Source organism: Tympanuchus pallidicinctus, unplaced genomic scaffold, assembly GCF_026119805.1.
Source record: "Tympanuchus pallidicinctus isolate F22 unplaced genomic scaffold, pur_lepc_1.0 scaffold1, whole genome shotgun sequence".
In the NCBI taxonomy this organism is placed as follows: Eukaryota; Metazoa; Chordata; class Aves; order Galliformes; family Phasianidae; genus Tympanuchus; species Tympanuchus pallidicinctus.
In genome coordinates this window covers 1,200,034-1,215,362 of record NW_026294618.1, presented here as the reverse complement: position 1 = coordinate 1,215,362, position 15,329 = coordinate 1,200,034, and the positions used below count along the sequence as shown (strand labels likewise).

Genomic DNA, 15,329 nt, shown 5'->3' with positions numbered 1-15,329 from the left:
AAACTTCTTGGAAAAAAATAATACAAGAACATCCAAGTGCAAGTAGTGGCACTGCTGTACCAGAGTAGGAAGTGAGTGAAACAGCTTTACATTAAGCCATTACACCTCATTAAAGTTACAGCTTTTGTTGCCTGTGTCCCAGAAGCATTAAGCCAAACGGGAATAAGTTCAGATAAAGGCCACTAAGATGAAAGAACAACTCACTAAATAAGAAATTAAAAGGCTTGGCTTATTTAGCAAAGCAAATCCTGAGAGGAGACCTGACCATCACCAGCAATTTACCAGGATGACACAAAGGGCAAAGAACAAGAACTGAAATGAAAGGCTGTGTTGTCATAAAGCAGGCAGAAAGGTTGCAAACATCAGGATAATGGCTCAGAAATAGCCTTCCAATTACAGCAGCAGCAGCAAAAGATATTTCTAGGACTGAATCTGGTTAGTTTGTGTAAGGGACTATGATAAAGCACTGGAAAACATGGCTGCCCGAATTAGAATTAGAATGGAGTTCTGCCACAGCAAGTTCCTTCCAGCTCTACAGCCCTGTGATTTATTTCCAAACATTCCTTTCATGCATAGCTCCGCTGGTACTGTGCTCATTCAGGACAGAAGCCAAGGCCTAATTCAAATCAATGGAAGTCTTTCCACAGACATCAGTGCGCCTTGGATTGGAGCCCTAGAACTCAGCACACAAATGGCATGTTATTGTTCACTGTGTTTGCACTCATTATCACTGCTGTTACACACTGGATTTAGGAGATGGCTTGATTGAAAACTTCAGCCTGATCCTTGTTCCTGGAGTTCTGCAGGCAAACAAGGCAAACATTGTTCAATTGTTTCCATTCTTCACGTTCATTACATAAAAGAGAATCACAGAATCCCAGCACGGCCTGGGTTGCAAAGGCCCACAGTGCTCCTCCAGTCCCAACCCCTGCTGTGTGCAGGTCGCCAACCAGCAGCCCAGGCTGCCCAGAGCCACATCCAGCCTGGCCTTGAATGCCTGCAGGGATGGGGCATCCACAGCCTCCTTGGGCAACCTGTGCCAGTGTCTCACCACCCTCTGCATGAAAAACTTCCTCCTCAGATCCAACCCAAACCTCCCCTGTCTCACTTTACAACCATTCCCCTTGTCCCATCACCACCCACCCTCACACACAGCCGTTCCCCTCCTGTTTATCCGCTCCCTTCAAGCACTGAAGGCCACCATGAGGTCACCCCACAGCCTTCTCTTCTCCAAGCTCAACAAGCCCAGTTCCCTCAGCCTTTCCTCACACAGAGCTGCTCCAGCCCTCTGACATCTCAGTGCCTCCTCTGGCCCCACTCCCAGAGCTCCACGTCCTTCCTGTGCTGGGCCCCCAGCCCTGGACGCAGTGCTGCAGATGGGGCCTCACAAGAGCCGAGCAGAGGGGGACGATCACCTCCCTGTCCCTGCTGGCCACTTGGCCAATCCAAGCAACCAATCATGTACAACAACCAAGACATAACTGACAAGAACAAAATATGTTTCTCCTGAATTCTGTACTTGTTATCAGTTTCCCCAGAAGAACCTCATCTCTCAGAGCTCAATGCCTTCTGTTTCCACATACCCACAGCAGTGCTAACACTGCACACCTCTTAATGGTGCAAGATGGAAGATAAAATTAGACAGGCTGTGCATAGGCTGTGTTCTTTCAGTCTACAAACAAAGCCACCCTACGAACGGAGCAGTTCCCAGTTCCCAGCACCAAGGCTGGGTGGGCTTGCTCAGCCTAGAAGGACAAGATGGTCATTGATACCAAACACTTAAATAATACTATGAGTTGCTTTGATACAATATACATCCTGCTTTCTAGGATATTACATCATAATATATGACACCACTTCCAACAGCTGGAAGTAAATTCACCACTAAGTGCTGGTGCCACTTGAAGGGCACTGGAATGGGTTAATGTGGTTGTGTAGGCTTTTGTCACCTGAGAGCAAGGAAGATGGAGGGCAGCTGGGAGAGCAACTGCAGGATGGCCATGGTGCTGAGCCTGTGGCAGGAGGCAAAGGTGGGTGATCTCTGCTTGGGATACAAAGAATAAGATGCAGCAGAAACATGTCGTATCTGAGGAAAGCAGGAATGGTGAAGGGATGGAAACGAACTGCATTAAAACAGCCAGCAGTGCTGGTAGGAAACAAAGAGCACCAATTAAAAGATTTGGGCTCAATTTCAGAAGGTTATTCAGCATTAGGTCTGTAAAATGAAAAGTGAAATGCCATGGCCTAGAGGCATTCAAAAAAGGCTAATTACTTTCATGAAAAGGTAGGAAGAAAAGATTAGGGGATGGCAATACACCTTTATTTTCCAAAGCCCATAAGAAGGGGCTCATTTCTAAAAACTTGTTTAAACAAAACTGCCAAGAATTCACTTCATTTCAGGAGCTTCTAACAGTTATTTCATGAGTCACAGAAGGCAGGGAAGCAGTCTGATGCAACTCAAGTGAAGGGTGAAAATGCATTAAATGGCAGGAGCTCCTGCAAGCAGCCAGTGTGAGCAGCAGCCTCATGAACCGTTGTGTTTTCTGGTTCTAAAAAAGTACACTTTGTCAGCGTGGAATCATCCTTATCCCTTTAAGAAATAAATGGCAAGAGAATAAAAGGGTTATTAATCACGCAGAGATCACCTTAAGGCAGACGTGTCCACACCCCAGCTTTCCATCTCACCTCCCACCAGAGGAAGCTATAGGCACAAGTGTGAGGTCGTCCTGCTTCCCTCCCCGACAGCACGGAGCATTGCCACCTGCAGCACTCAGACTGGGCACTGCTGCCTGGCCTTGCGGAAAGTTTCTGCTGTCATCAAAATGGATTCCTCATAATCCAGCGTTGTTATTTATTTTAAACTCCAATCTTGCAAGACCGCACAAGCAATCAGCGCACAGACACACCAACACACAGACACAAGTCTCCTACATACAGCCTGCAGCTCTGTGCTCACCCTTCTGCGGAGGGGTGGAGGTCAGTGAAGCAGTAGAGATGAAGTGAACCCCAGAACAGCCAAAGCTGCACTTTGGGAGGGGTTAGAAACAAAGCAAACAAACAAATAAAACAACCAACAAATAATAAATCTTCTTCTCTGGTTACATCAGGACCGATTCATTTGCACTACTGCAATCCGACTAATGTTGCAGAGGTTCTCAATGCCTTCAGGTCTTGCTATGGGATAAGAAAGAACACACGTTTTGTATTCCACATAATGAGTGACCTTATTGCTGTGCTCTTTGCAGTGAACCAGTTGTACCCAGAACACACACCAGCTGCAATGCACTCTGCAGGAAGCCCCAGTCTGTGCATGCCCTAACGTTTGTGTTGCTGTGTTCACAGAATCACAGAATCACAGAACTGTAGGGGTTGGAAGGGACCTCCAGAGACCATCGAGTCCAACCCCCTGCCAAAGCAGTTCCCTACAGCAGGTGTTACATGAGTGCTGCTTTGGAGGCCCCTAGGTAGCCCTGGAACACTCTGAAGGCTGCATTCAGGGTTCCCTCATTGCATGTCAGAAGCATTCTAATACCAAAAGGACTAGTGAAGAGGTTTGCAGAACTGTAGGGTGGGAAAGGACCTCCTGGGATCACCCACCCAGCCCCAGCTAACACAGCAGGCTTTCTGCTTACACATTCGGCGTCTCGCTCTGGAAAGGGACTTTGAGAAAACATAACAGACTTTACACAGTGTGACACAAACACGTGCAATTCGTCATCTCCCCAAAGATGGTGCTGACAAACAACCAGGCAGGAAACGTCAGGCTGAAGAATCTGGTGAGTTCCACCTCACGCTGGGGCCGGGGCAGCAGGAGCACAACATCCTCCTGTGCTGGGACAGCCCGACGAGGAACAGCAGCACTGCACAGCTCCTGGGGAGCAGAACAAGACAGCCGTGCCTCTCGGAATCAGCTGAACCAAACCCATTCACAGTGCACTTCCAACTCATCGGCACAGCGAAAGGGACAGCGATAATATCTGCCCCACAGCTCCATGGAAGCAGCCGTCGCGATGCAGAAGTGGCTGACAAATGTCAGGCACAGGATTTTGCTGCGTTGCCTTTTCTGTTTTTAACCACCTCACATCCCTGTTTACCTCAAAGTGACGCACGTTCCTCCCGCTCAGCTCCACTGATCTGGAAACCAAAGGCGCCTTCAAGATGAAATAAACTGTTCCCGTGGCAATGCCAAGGGGGTGATTTAATCTACTTTGGAGACTTCTCAATTCAATTTCACACCCAATGATTGAGCTAAAAGAAAAATCCACGCTTTACATTTCTTTTTTTCACAGGAGCGCTGCAGTTTCACTGCACTGCCCGCCGCAGCTCTGGGAATGCTCCACGTTTGGAGCGCTCCGCTTCCAGATGCCACATCAGCTTCCTGAAATAATGGAAGCACTCCTTCAAACCATCTGGCCGTGTGCCCTCGATATAAATAGAGCTCTTAGTTCTGCCCCCGTTCTAGGAAGCGTTCTGTAGAGACGCCGCTCTGCTCCCTGACTGCTGTGCTGGACGCTGTTTTGGGCAGCATTTATTTGTTTATGCATTATTTGGCAGGGAGGGAAAAAGAAAAAAGGAAGAGCAAGTTTGGGAAGGACTGAAAGCAATTCCTGCATTTCCAAAAATCGGCTTTGCGTTTTGGCTTGAGAATGATAAAATAATGATAGTAATCCAGCAGTAAGCAAAGATTCCAGCAGGCTGCCCTGCTATGAGCACTTGGTGTTTTCAGCTGTTTGCTTGGTTTTCTTAATTATTTTATTTAAGAATTCAAGCAGTAAATGAGAAAATAAGGTACAGAGTGAACTCCAAGGAGCTGTTCTGCATTGGATTTAAGAACACATCCAGTAAGACACCAGCTATCAATTCTGTTTATTGCTGGAGACATTTGAACCCAACAGCTAATTGGCAGCACAACAAATTGCTGTGCATATATCTAGCCTGCATCAGTAATTCTTAAATTACCTATTACCTTAATTGAGCAAACAAAGGTGTGGAAGAAAACTGACCTCAATTAGAATCATAGAACAGCTCAGGTTGAAAAGCCCTTAAAGATGATGGAGTCCAACCGCAGCCCAACCATCCCAGCCCAACTCTACCAGCCCTCCGCTAAATCATGGCCCTGAGCACCACATCCAAACGGTTTGAAACACAGCCAGGGATGGGGACTCCACCACCTCCCTGTCAGCCCATGGCAGTGCTGAGCAGCCCTTTCTGTACACAAGTGTTTCCTGGCATCCAACCTCAACCTCCCCTGGCACCACTTGAGGCCATTTCCCCTCCCCTGGCACCAGTGAGCAGAGACCAACCCCGCTCTGCTGCACTCACTTTCAGGTACTGGCAGAGAGCAATCAGGTCTCCCCTCAGCCTCCTCTTCCCCAGCCCAAACAGCCCCAGTTCCTTCAGTTGCTGAAGGAATCTTCAGTGATCTTTGAAAACTTAAGAGTCACCTCAGCTCTCCATTTCCCACGCCCATCCAGGAGCACGGTCCTTCTATAAGCACACAGAAATCCAGTTGGAAAGCTGGCTGGTCTAGAAGCTCCTACCTCTGCAAAGTTGGCCCTGCATGTGTTGGAGTGCCAAGGGATGCAGTCAGAACCCCAGTGGACAGAAGCAGAATGTAAGAATGAAAGAAAGAAAACACTCAGGAGATGAAGGAATTTGTTTCATTTATGCACTTGGAGATGTAATGTTGTAAAACATCCATAAAATACATGCTATTTGTTCCCTGCCTTTGCCAAACCAGTTAAGTAGAAAAATAAACAAGAAAAAGCCATGGGACAGTTTAAACAAATAAAATGCTTGCCTTGCCCATTCCTGATTTACTGCTTCGCCTACAGTGATCAACATTTACAGCTTTTCAGCTGTTTCTCATCACAGTCATGGGGAATGCTCTTTCTTTTCCAGTCCCAGTGCAAAATGCAAACAAATGCAAACTGTGCTAACATGATTAGAAATGTAGTTTCAGCCTATCTGGATTCAGAAAGGACAGAAAGCCTGGAGAAGAGAAGCTGCAGGGTGACCTCAGTGCAGCCTGCAGTACCTAAAGGGAGCCTGCAGACAGGAGGGGAGTCAGCTCTTGGAAAGGGGAGATGGCAGCAGGACAAGGGGAAATGGTTTGGAGTTGAGGGAGGGCAGATGGAGGTTGGATGTCAGGGGAAGTTGTGTGCTGTGAGAGTGGTGAGGTGCTGGAACAGCTGCCCAGAGAGGCTGTGATGCCCCGTCCATCCCTGGAGGTGTTCAAGGCCAGGTTGGATGGGGCCCTGGGCAGCCTGGGCTGCTGTGAAATGGGGAGGTTGGTGGCCCTGCATGGCACAGGGGGGTTGGAGCTTTGTGATCCTTGAGGTCCCTTCCAACCCTGGCCATTGTGTGATTCTGTGATTCTATGAAAATCAGTGCTGAAAGTGCTGAAATAGGAGGTCCCCTGTTAAAAGCAAACAGGCAGGATAGGAGAAGAAAATCTCTTGCTCCTTCGTGAACTGTCTAGATTTAATATTTAACAACTGGAAAAATTAGTGACCCACCAATACACATTCTTAGAAGCTCAAATCCCTTCTGAAACAGACCTTCAGAAAACAACAAACAGCTGAGCAGAGGCAGAAATGTAGCATTCAGTTTGCACCCAAGGGCTTTGCACCTCTGCACCAAGGCACAAAACAAAGGCCTCACCTCGTCCCCTGCCTTTCTCTGTAATTACAGCACAAAACATGCAGCACTGTGACCACAGTCTAACACTGCCACTGCACTGTTTTACTGTTCCGTATTCTTGCCAGACTGCCTGGACCATCTGTCATTCTGTCTTACACTTAGTTTGTAAATTGTTCAAGCAGCTCTGTTTGCTGTTTACATCTGAGCAGCTCCTAAAGCTAAGTCAGGAGCCTCAGTGCACAAGAAAACACAGCGAGAGCAGCAGCGGGCTGCTGCCAACCAAGGGACTCGATGCAGCATAAATGGTAAGTGAATGGTGTTTCAAGGCTAATGCTATCCACAAGTGTTCTGTGTCAGTACCTTTCCTCAGAAACAAATGTGGAAGGATGAGGGAGAAAGAAAACTAAGAAAAAAATCAAGCTTGGGTTGGATAAGAACAGGGGTGTATGGAGGTGAGTGTTGTGCTTACACACACTGCAGAGGGAGGGAGATGGGAAGCCCTTCCAGGAGCCATTCCAGAAACGTTCTGCCCTGTGCAGCTCAGCGTGGTGATGAATGGGATCCAACTGCTCCCACAGCCATGCACTGTGAGCCAACGGCACCAAAGCAACGCTGCCTGATGGGCTGCATAAGGACGTGGGGCTTCAGGAACACACGAGAGATGCTTACAGCACAACACAGCACACCTGCCTGCATCTGTGCCTGGTTATGCAGCATGCCTCTCCACATTTTGCTAAAATGCAACAAAAAGCTATCCATATCATTCTCTTGAGATACTTTTCTTTGTTCTAGCTCCTGTTTCCTTTCCTAGATATTCAAATGGCCTAAATGGGAGGGGGAAAAAAGGATGATGGAAGAAGAAAACAATGTTAAAGTATGTAAAAAATGAAGCTGTGCACAACAGAATTGCAGGTGGTTGGATGCTGCACTGACTGGAATCAGACTATCAAATAAATTCCTTTTTATTATTACAGAGGATGCAGACTTCTCTCACAACAAGAACTACACTATGACAAAGTGCAAAGCCACCAGTGTGTGCATTTCTGTCTTCTCACAGGAAAAAGCAAAGGATAACTACAGGTAACCACCTGTTCCTCCTGCTTCCAGTGGCAGAACTTCCATGGCCTGCAGTGGTCCTGCATGCATGACTGCATGTCATACTGGAAGAGGCCACAGTAAGACATTGCCACTACAGCATTCTGTCCCACTCCTTGGGTGCCCAAAGAGGAGCCCCAGATTAGCCACAATCTGCTGGATACAGTTGGTTTTAATGTGGTTTTCATTTTGGAAAGCTTAACTGTGAATTAATTCTGCAGGTCACAGCAGAAGATGGATGGAAAGCAAAGTTGTGTGCTGTGAGAGTGGTGAGGTGCTGGAACAGCTGCCCAGAGAGGCTGTGATGCCCCGTCCATCCCTGGAGGTGTTCAAGGCCAGGTTGGATGGGGCCCTGGGCAGCCTGGGCTGCTGTGAAATGGGGAGGTTGGTGGCCCTGCATGGCACAGGGGGGTTGGAGCTTCGTGATCCTTGAGGTCCTTTCCAACCCTGGCCATTCTGTGATTCTGTGATCTGCATGAACAAAGATCACTCTTCACTCTATGATGCTTTCATATTGTCACTGTAACATCCATTTCTCCACTCTCCTATGAAAAAAACGTTTTCCAGTTTGAATTTTGGTTAAAAGAAATGTGATTTGTACTTTGTGAGGTTATTTATCCCCAAAGACAGGTCACAGCCTTTGGGGGACTCCAACACCCTGAGCTGCTACAGCACTGAGAAACGCCCTGCAGTGTTCTGTATAGCTAAGTGAAAAACATCACAGAATCACAGAATGGCCAGAGTTGGAAGGGACCTCAAGGATCACGAAGCTCCAACCCCCCTGTGCCATGCTGGTACCAGTGTGTTCCATGGGGAGCACAGAGGCAGTGGTTCCTTCCTGCCTCCGTAGCCACGAGCACTGACCACTAGCATTGAGGATACAGAGGAGGGAATTTCAGTCTTGCAGTGCTATAATTGTTTTAGTGGGCAGATGGAAGAAAGCCCAGGGTGAAAAAGCAAACGTTCCTGACCAAAGCGCTCCCATGTCATCTTTCAACCAACTGGATAATTTCCAGTTGGCACGGATTTTGTTTCAAAACAAGAACTGGAAAGTAGACTAATCCTATCTTACGGCTAAAAACAGCACTGCTTTTCATCAAAATCATTTTCATTTCCTGATGTGAAAAATATATCAGTAACAGCACGATATTAAAAGGATACCAGACTGGCATTATGAAACCAAAGCTGCTCCCTGTTAAGGCTCATATCCAGAGCTGTTAGGGAGGCAGCAAGAAGGCAACAAAAGCAGTGGCTGGCAACCAGAAGGGTAACCAAGTGGGGAGTCTGTTTTTTAATAATAAAACCAAGTAGGACATATAAAAATAGGTGGCACCCTGTAGAGTGCAGCTTCTTGCTGCATGGCATTGTTTGGCTATGTCTCTGTCTCCTGAAGTCATCTAATGGCACACAGGCTCATAGCCTGCATTTCAAGGAGTCTGACTTTGAAGTAAGCACTTGAGTTTGGTGCATCTACACTGTAAGTGACATAAAAATCCATGAGAACAGCAAGTCGAGAGGGTCCTGATGGCCCAGCCTGGTGTGCATGCACCCACCTGCAAACCCTGTGCTGCACAGGCCTCGTTCACTAGAAGCTCCAGAACACAATTTACACTTTTCAGTCTCAGTACAAATGGAGCTGAAGGTGCAGGTGTTCCAGTACTTCATCAGTACTGGATACTGAGATTCAATTAAGGACAAATGATCAACTAGAAGTGAACCCATTCAGCCTCTAAGTCCCTCAGCACAGCCACAGACTCCCTAAGAGGTACACAGACCATAAACCCAGTAGATCCAGGCTTGGTACAGATACACCTGCAATTTGGTAGAAAACATGTAGGGTCAGATAAACGAAGAGCTTGAAAGCAATAGCAGTATCTTACAGGTAAGCCACAAAATAGTCACTGAAAATATGCTCATCTGCAGCTATTGTCTGCTATGTTTTACACACACTTGGCAACTCCCATTTATCAGTTTTCCCATATCTATACAAATTCCTTTTCCCACAAAGTAAATTCTCCTGATCGAACACATTGGAACTTTCCGTGCATAAAATCCTTCATGCCCCTCTGCTCTTCTTGCTTCACACTATATAAAATAGTTACATCCTAAGCAGCACTTATAGCAAACATCTAGCCAATGACATTCAGAGATGTTTGTTACGTTTTGGATGCAGCAGGCATTGGGTCAATCTGCTTCAGGACTGCTGCTGGATGCCAAGCAAACGTTTTCATCCCGCAGCACTCAGTGACTCTGAGGTCCTTCCCCTCAGCCCAAGCAATAGCACTGCTCTGGGATCTAGGACCACGTGCAGCTTAAATCTCTGCTGTAAATCACTGTCGTTTTTCAACACTTCCAGCCTGGTTATCTGCTATGAAAGCAAGAAATGGACATCTCAAAACCTTTCATCTTTATTCATTCACCATAAAAAAAAAAAATCAACCTCCCAAATCTATACAACTTAAGCACATCAGTAATTTACTTCTGCCTAACAGAAGCAGCGTGCTTGTTACTATTATGGCCCCTTGTCTGGATTTGATCCCAGCTGATATCATTAATAAGAAAGTAGTTTCTCTTTCCTTCAGTTCAGAGATGTGGTGCTGGTTCAGGGCCCAGCCTGCATGAAGCCGGCTGGTTGCACAGCTCTGCAGTCCAGCTGTTTGTAAAGCTAAAGGCAGTGCTTCTCACACTTGGTTCTTTTCTTCTTAGGATCTGTAAACCAGACAACGATGACATCTCATTTTACAGACCAAAAATGTACCTCTGAAAAGCCTAACTAGGCTGAAGAGACAACTGCAGCAGCAAGCCTCAACCCTGCTGCGTCCACGTCAGCACAGAGCCCAGACTGAGCAACTGCTGCTCCACAGGATCCATGTGAGTCCAACAAGGTCTCAGCACTACTCACAGCCTGACAGTGCATTCAGCAACTGCCTGCCTGCTGCAAAGGACCCCGAGCATCAGGTGGGGCCACGCTCCCACCTGCAGCAACAGCTCACAAGCACTGCAAAGCCAGAGCTGGCACACTGCTCTTTAGGCAGTGCTTAAAACTTGTGCCCCCTCCTTATAGGAGCTACAAAGTGATGTTACTGCAGCAATGACAAGCTGAACACTGTGAAAGCACACGTCAAAATACCTCCTTTCCACATCTGCTTTATGCCACCTGCCCTGTTGCCTTGCCAAAGAACAAAGGTGGCTGATTACACAGAATCACAGAATGGTTTGGGTTGGAAGGGACCTCAAGGATCACGAAGCTCCAACCCCCCTGTGCCATGCAGGGCCACCAACCTCCCCATTTCACAGCAGCCCAGGCTGCCCAGGGCCCCATCCAACCTGGCCTTGAACACCTCCAGGGATGGACGGGGCATCACAGCCTCTCTGGGCAGCTGTTCCAGCACCTCACCACTCTCACAGCACACAACTTCCCCTGACATCCACAGGAATGGCATCAGAGGGATGGCTTTATTTTTACTGTTAGCCCATTATCTGTCCAATTCTTTATACAAACACACAAGAAATTGGTCATACATGAATTCTCTCTGCAGCATGATGTGCTGTCTTCCTGCTGTCAGTGGATCTGCACACTGTGCTCCTCCCTCCTCTTAGGCATTACAGAACTTTTCTTGCTCTCCTTAAAATTCACCAATATTTGAAATCCATTTTGCAACACACTGTTCACAGGTTGCCCAAGGAGGCTGTGGATGCCCCATCCCTGCAGGCATTCAAGGCCAGGCTGGATGTGGCTCTGGGCAGCCTGGGCTGCTGCTTGGCGACCTGCACACAGCAGGGGTTGGAGCTGGAGGAGCGCTGTGGGCCTTTGAACCCAGGCCATGCTGGGATTCTATGATTTCTAACTAGATTGTCACTTCACATATAAATCCCTGAAATGCTGATCTAGCCTCAGCAAGTTCGTAATGTACGTCCCATCTGTCCTCTGCATCAGGATGGATAATCTGCATTACGCACTGAAAAGTGCCTTTTTAACTGCTAATTCTCGTGCCCTCCTTAGTGCTTGGATAATCTGCTCAGGAGACACTATTAAGCTCCGTAAGATTGGAGATGATGACCTTACAAAGAAAATAACTTTCCTCACCCATCTGATCTCAGACTGTCTTTTCAGAAGTTCACTTCATCATCTTTTCCATCAGAAGTACTTGCCGGGAACAGTTTTTTCCATTAGCTGCTAACAATGAAATCTGAAATCAAACAGAAATTACCTACGGCCATTTGCTGAAAGTAGTGTCACCCAGAATCACCCAGAACACTCTCACAATTTGGCACATTGCATCTCAACCTGTTTGGAAACTATCAAAAGTGCATACAGAGAGTTGTTCAGTAGTAGTATTGACTACTACATGGGACTAACAAGAAGGGAAAGCAGCTCCTCCTCACATTCTGAAAGATGAAGCAGAAAGGAAGACAGAGTAAAAATGTGTTGAAAATAGAAGAGGTCCTGGTAAGGCTTACAAAGTACATTCTGCCACAAGCATGTGTAGCTTCATTCAGCCCCATCCAGCTGCTCAGTCCTGTGGGAGACACGTAATGGCAAAGCCTTCTGAGCAGCAAGCTGAAAGGAGAGGGGCAGCAGCCAAGGAACATTGCATGGAGGTTGTAACCTGGAGGCAGGAAGGGAGCCTCCAAAAGGTGCTGGGACACTGATGAACTTTCAAGATTAATTTACTTATTTATTATTTATCAGTGATACTAACCTAACTAACTAAATACTAAACTAACCTAACTTAATCAACACAAGTTCAAAGGGGAAAAATCCTGTTTAATTAACCTTACCTCCTCTGACCACCCTGCTGACCAAGGGAAGTCAGTTGATGCCACCTTTTTACATCTCACTAAAGACTTCCATACTGTTTCTGACAGGATCCTTCTGTAAAAAAAAAGGCCAGTGTACAACAAGGCAAAGACCTACGGTGTGTGATGGATGAACACCTGGCTGACAGGCTGGGCTACAAAGGTTCCAGTAATGGAGTTACACCAAACTGGCAGCCAGTGGTGGGCTCCTGCAGGGCTGCATTTTAGGGCCTCTTCAACCTTTTCATCAGTGGTTTGGATGAAGGACTTGAAGGAACATTGGGTAAGACTGGATGGCACTGAATTGAGAGGAGCTGCTGACTCCTTTGAGGAAGAGGCCTTGTAAAGAGACCTTGACAAGTTGCACGCCTGGGAAATCTGCAGCTGGGATGGGGCAACGCTGGTGATAAGTACAGACCACGGGATGAGAGGCTGGAGAGCAGCCCTGCTCCTATGGCAGTGCTGAGGACCAATAAATTATTTGCTATGAGAGTGGTGAGGTGCCCAGAGAGGCTGTGATGCCCCGTCCATCCCTGGAGGTGTTCAAGGCCAGGTTGGATGGGGCCCTGGGCAGCCTGGGCTGCTGTGAAATGGGGAGGTTGGTGGCCCTGCATGGCACAGGGAGGTTGGAGCTTCGTGATCCTTGAGGTCCCTTCCAACCCAAACCATTCTGTGATTCTGTGTGCTCAGGAACCAGCAGGCTGCTGAGGAACCAGCAGAGCCAGCCCTGCCTTGGGAGCACCAGACCCAGCACTGCCAGTGGGCCAGGGGAGGAAGGTCCCACTGTGCTCTGTGCAGCCTCATCTCCAGCACTGGGTGCAGTGTTGGGTGCCACAGTCCTGAAAGGACACGAAGCTGTTAGAGAGCATTCTAATGAGGGCTAAAAAGTGGAGAAGGGCCTCAAGGGCACATGTGAGGGGTGGCCAAGGCCCCTTGGGCTGCTGGGCCCCGAGCAGAGCAGGTTGACAGGAGGCCTTTCGGCGGCTGCAGCTCCTCACAGGGAGCACGGGGACACCAGACTCAGCCAGGTGGGGGTTGGGTGCTGTGTGGGGCCTGGGGCTGGAATCGATGTCCTCTGGGGGCTTTGTGGTGACTCTGAGATCTGGTTTCCCACTGCACCATTTGCTGCATGGGATCCTTCAGTGACAGTGGGGCTGCTTACTCACTGCTAGTGCTGTCAAGGGCTTTTCTCAGCATCACCAGAAATACCAAATGAAGGCAATTAAATGCATCTTAGGAACACTGATGTTATGAGAAAGTGATCTGCTGTCAGGAATTAACACGAACGAAGCAGAAAATAAAGTTCTTATCCAGGCAGAAAGCATAGGCTGGAGTCAAACTTACGGCTGTAAGTTCTTTGAGATGCACTGCCAAGGAGAAAAAGGGGGAGAGGTTTACTATTTGGCCAGAAAAAATAATAATTTAGCTTACACGTGCAGCCCCAGCACCAGTCTAAACATGAGGATGGACAGCAGAAAGCCCTGCAACAACTGAGCAGCAGTCAGCAGCAGTCAGCCGCTTTGCTTGGCCAGCTTCTCAGCCTTGGCAATGCATGTTATTCAGCTGTCTGATAAACCCTGCTACTCTTTTTGCTCAGCATCTCTTCACCAAGGAAGAATTCACTGCTTGAAATCACACTGTCATGGTTGTTGCATTCTGCATATGATGGTATCTTCCAAAGCAAATATGTTGCTTGGCATGTGAATGATGAAAACATAGCAGATTATTTAGATATTAAAGGAAGAACCAGCCAACCATAAAGCATATCCATTAATCTACACATACAGTGTTTGATAAAATAGAGATGGAAAAGATGTTTGTCTGAAAAAATGCAGCTTCTCTCAACATCAAACCTTCGGTCGTGTTAAGAAGCAACAACTATTGGTAATGCTTGAGAGAAAACGAGGTACATACACAGAGCTGCAGAGGAACATCACATCACTACAGACCTGAAACCTCTTTGGGGAAAAGAACCTCCCTGTCTCCTTCTCCCACAAAAACAAACCAACTAACCCAGAAGATCTGGGGCCTTTATTTGGATCATAAAAGATTTCACAAATGGAAAACTTTATATAAAAATAACTATCAGGAAAAGAAAACACGAACGGAAGAGGTTATAAAACAGGTCTTTTAGCTAACAGGATTCTTTTGGTAGTCCTGCTGCTGTTTGCTTCCTCCTTATCTCTAGTTTGTTGCAGTCTTATCACTGTGCAGCAGTCTCTTCCCATAAATCAAGGTTACACAGCTGAGGAGAAAAATCTGAAAAAGGGAATGCAGAAACTGTGCAGACAAGACCTGCTTTCTGCCATTGGGCAGCTGCAGTACCCAGAGGGGCAGCAGCACTTTTCTCTACAGCTTTCTTCACTTGATGCTAACCTTAGAGCACTTCAGCTGCAAACCTCAGAACGTCTCTGAATGAGTCACTTTTACAAATGGAGAATGAAGTGGTGCTGAAACACCTCAAGAGCCAAGGATTCATTTGTGCCAGAAAGGCATTTAGCCATACATCTAAACTTTGCACAACCATCCAGTCCCAACCCCCTGCTGTGTGCAGGTCGCCAACCAGCAGCCCAGGCTGCCCAGAGCCACATCCAGCCTGGCCTTGAATGCCTGCAGGGATGGGGCATCCACAGCCTCCTTGGGCAACCTGTGCCAGTGCCTCACCACCCTCTGCATGAAAAACTTCCTCCTCAGATCCAACCCAAACCTCCCCTGTCTCACTTTAAAACCATTCCCCTTGTCCCATCACCACCCACCCTCACACACAGCCATTCCCCCTCCCGTTTATACGC

The 15,329-nt window shown here is 47.5% G+C and overlaps 1 protein-coding gene across 3 annotated transcripts in view; it reads right to left on the bottom strand.

Annotated features, from left to right (window-relative positions):
* RCAN2 (regulator of calcineurin 2) overlaps positions 1–15,329 on the bottom strand; it is a 76,874-nt gene that overhangs the window by 12,847 nt on the left and 48,698 nt on the right. The window lies entirely within an intron of this gene.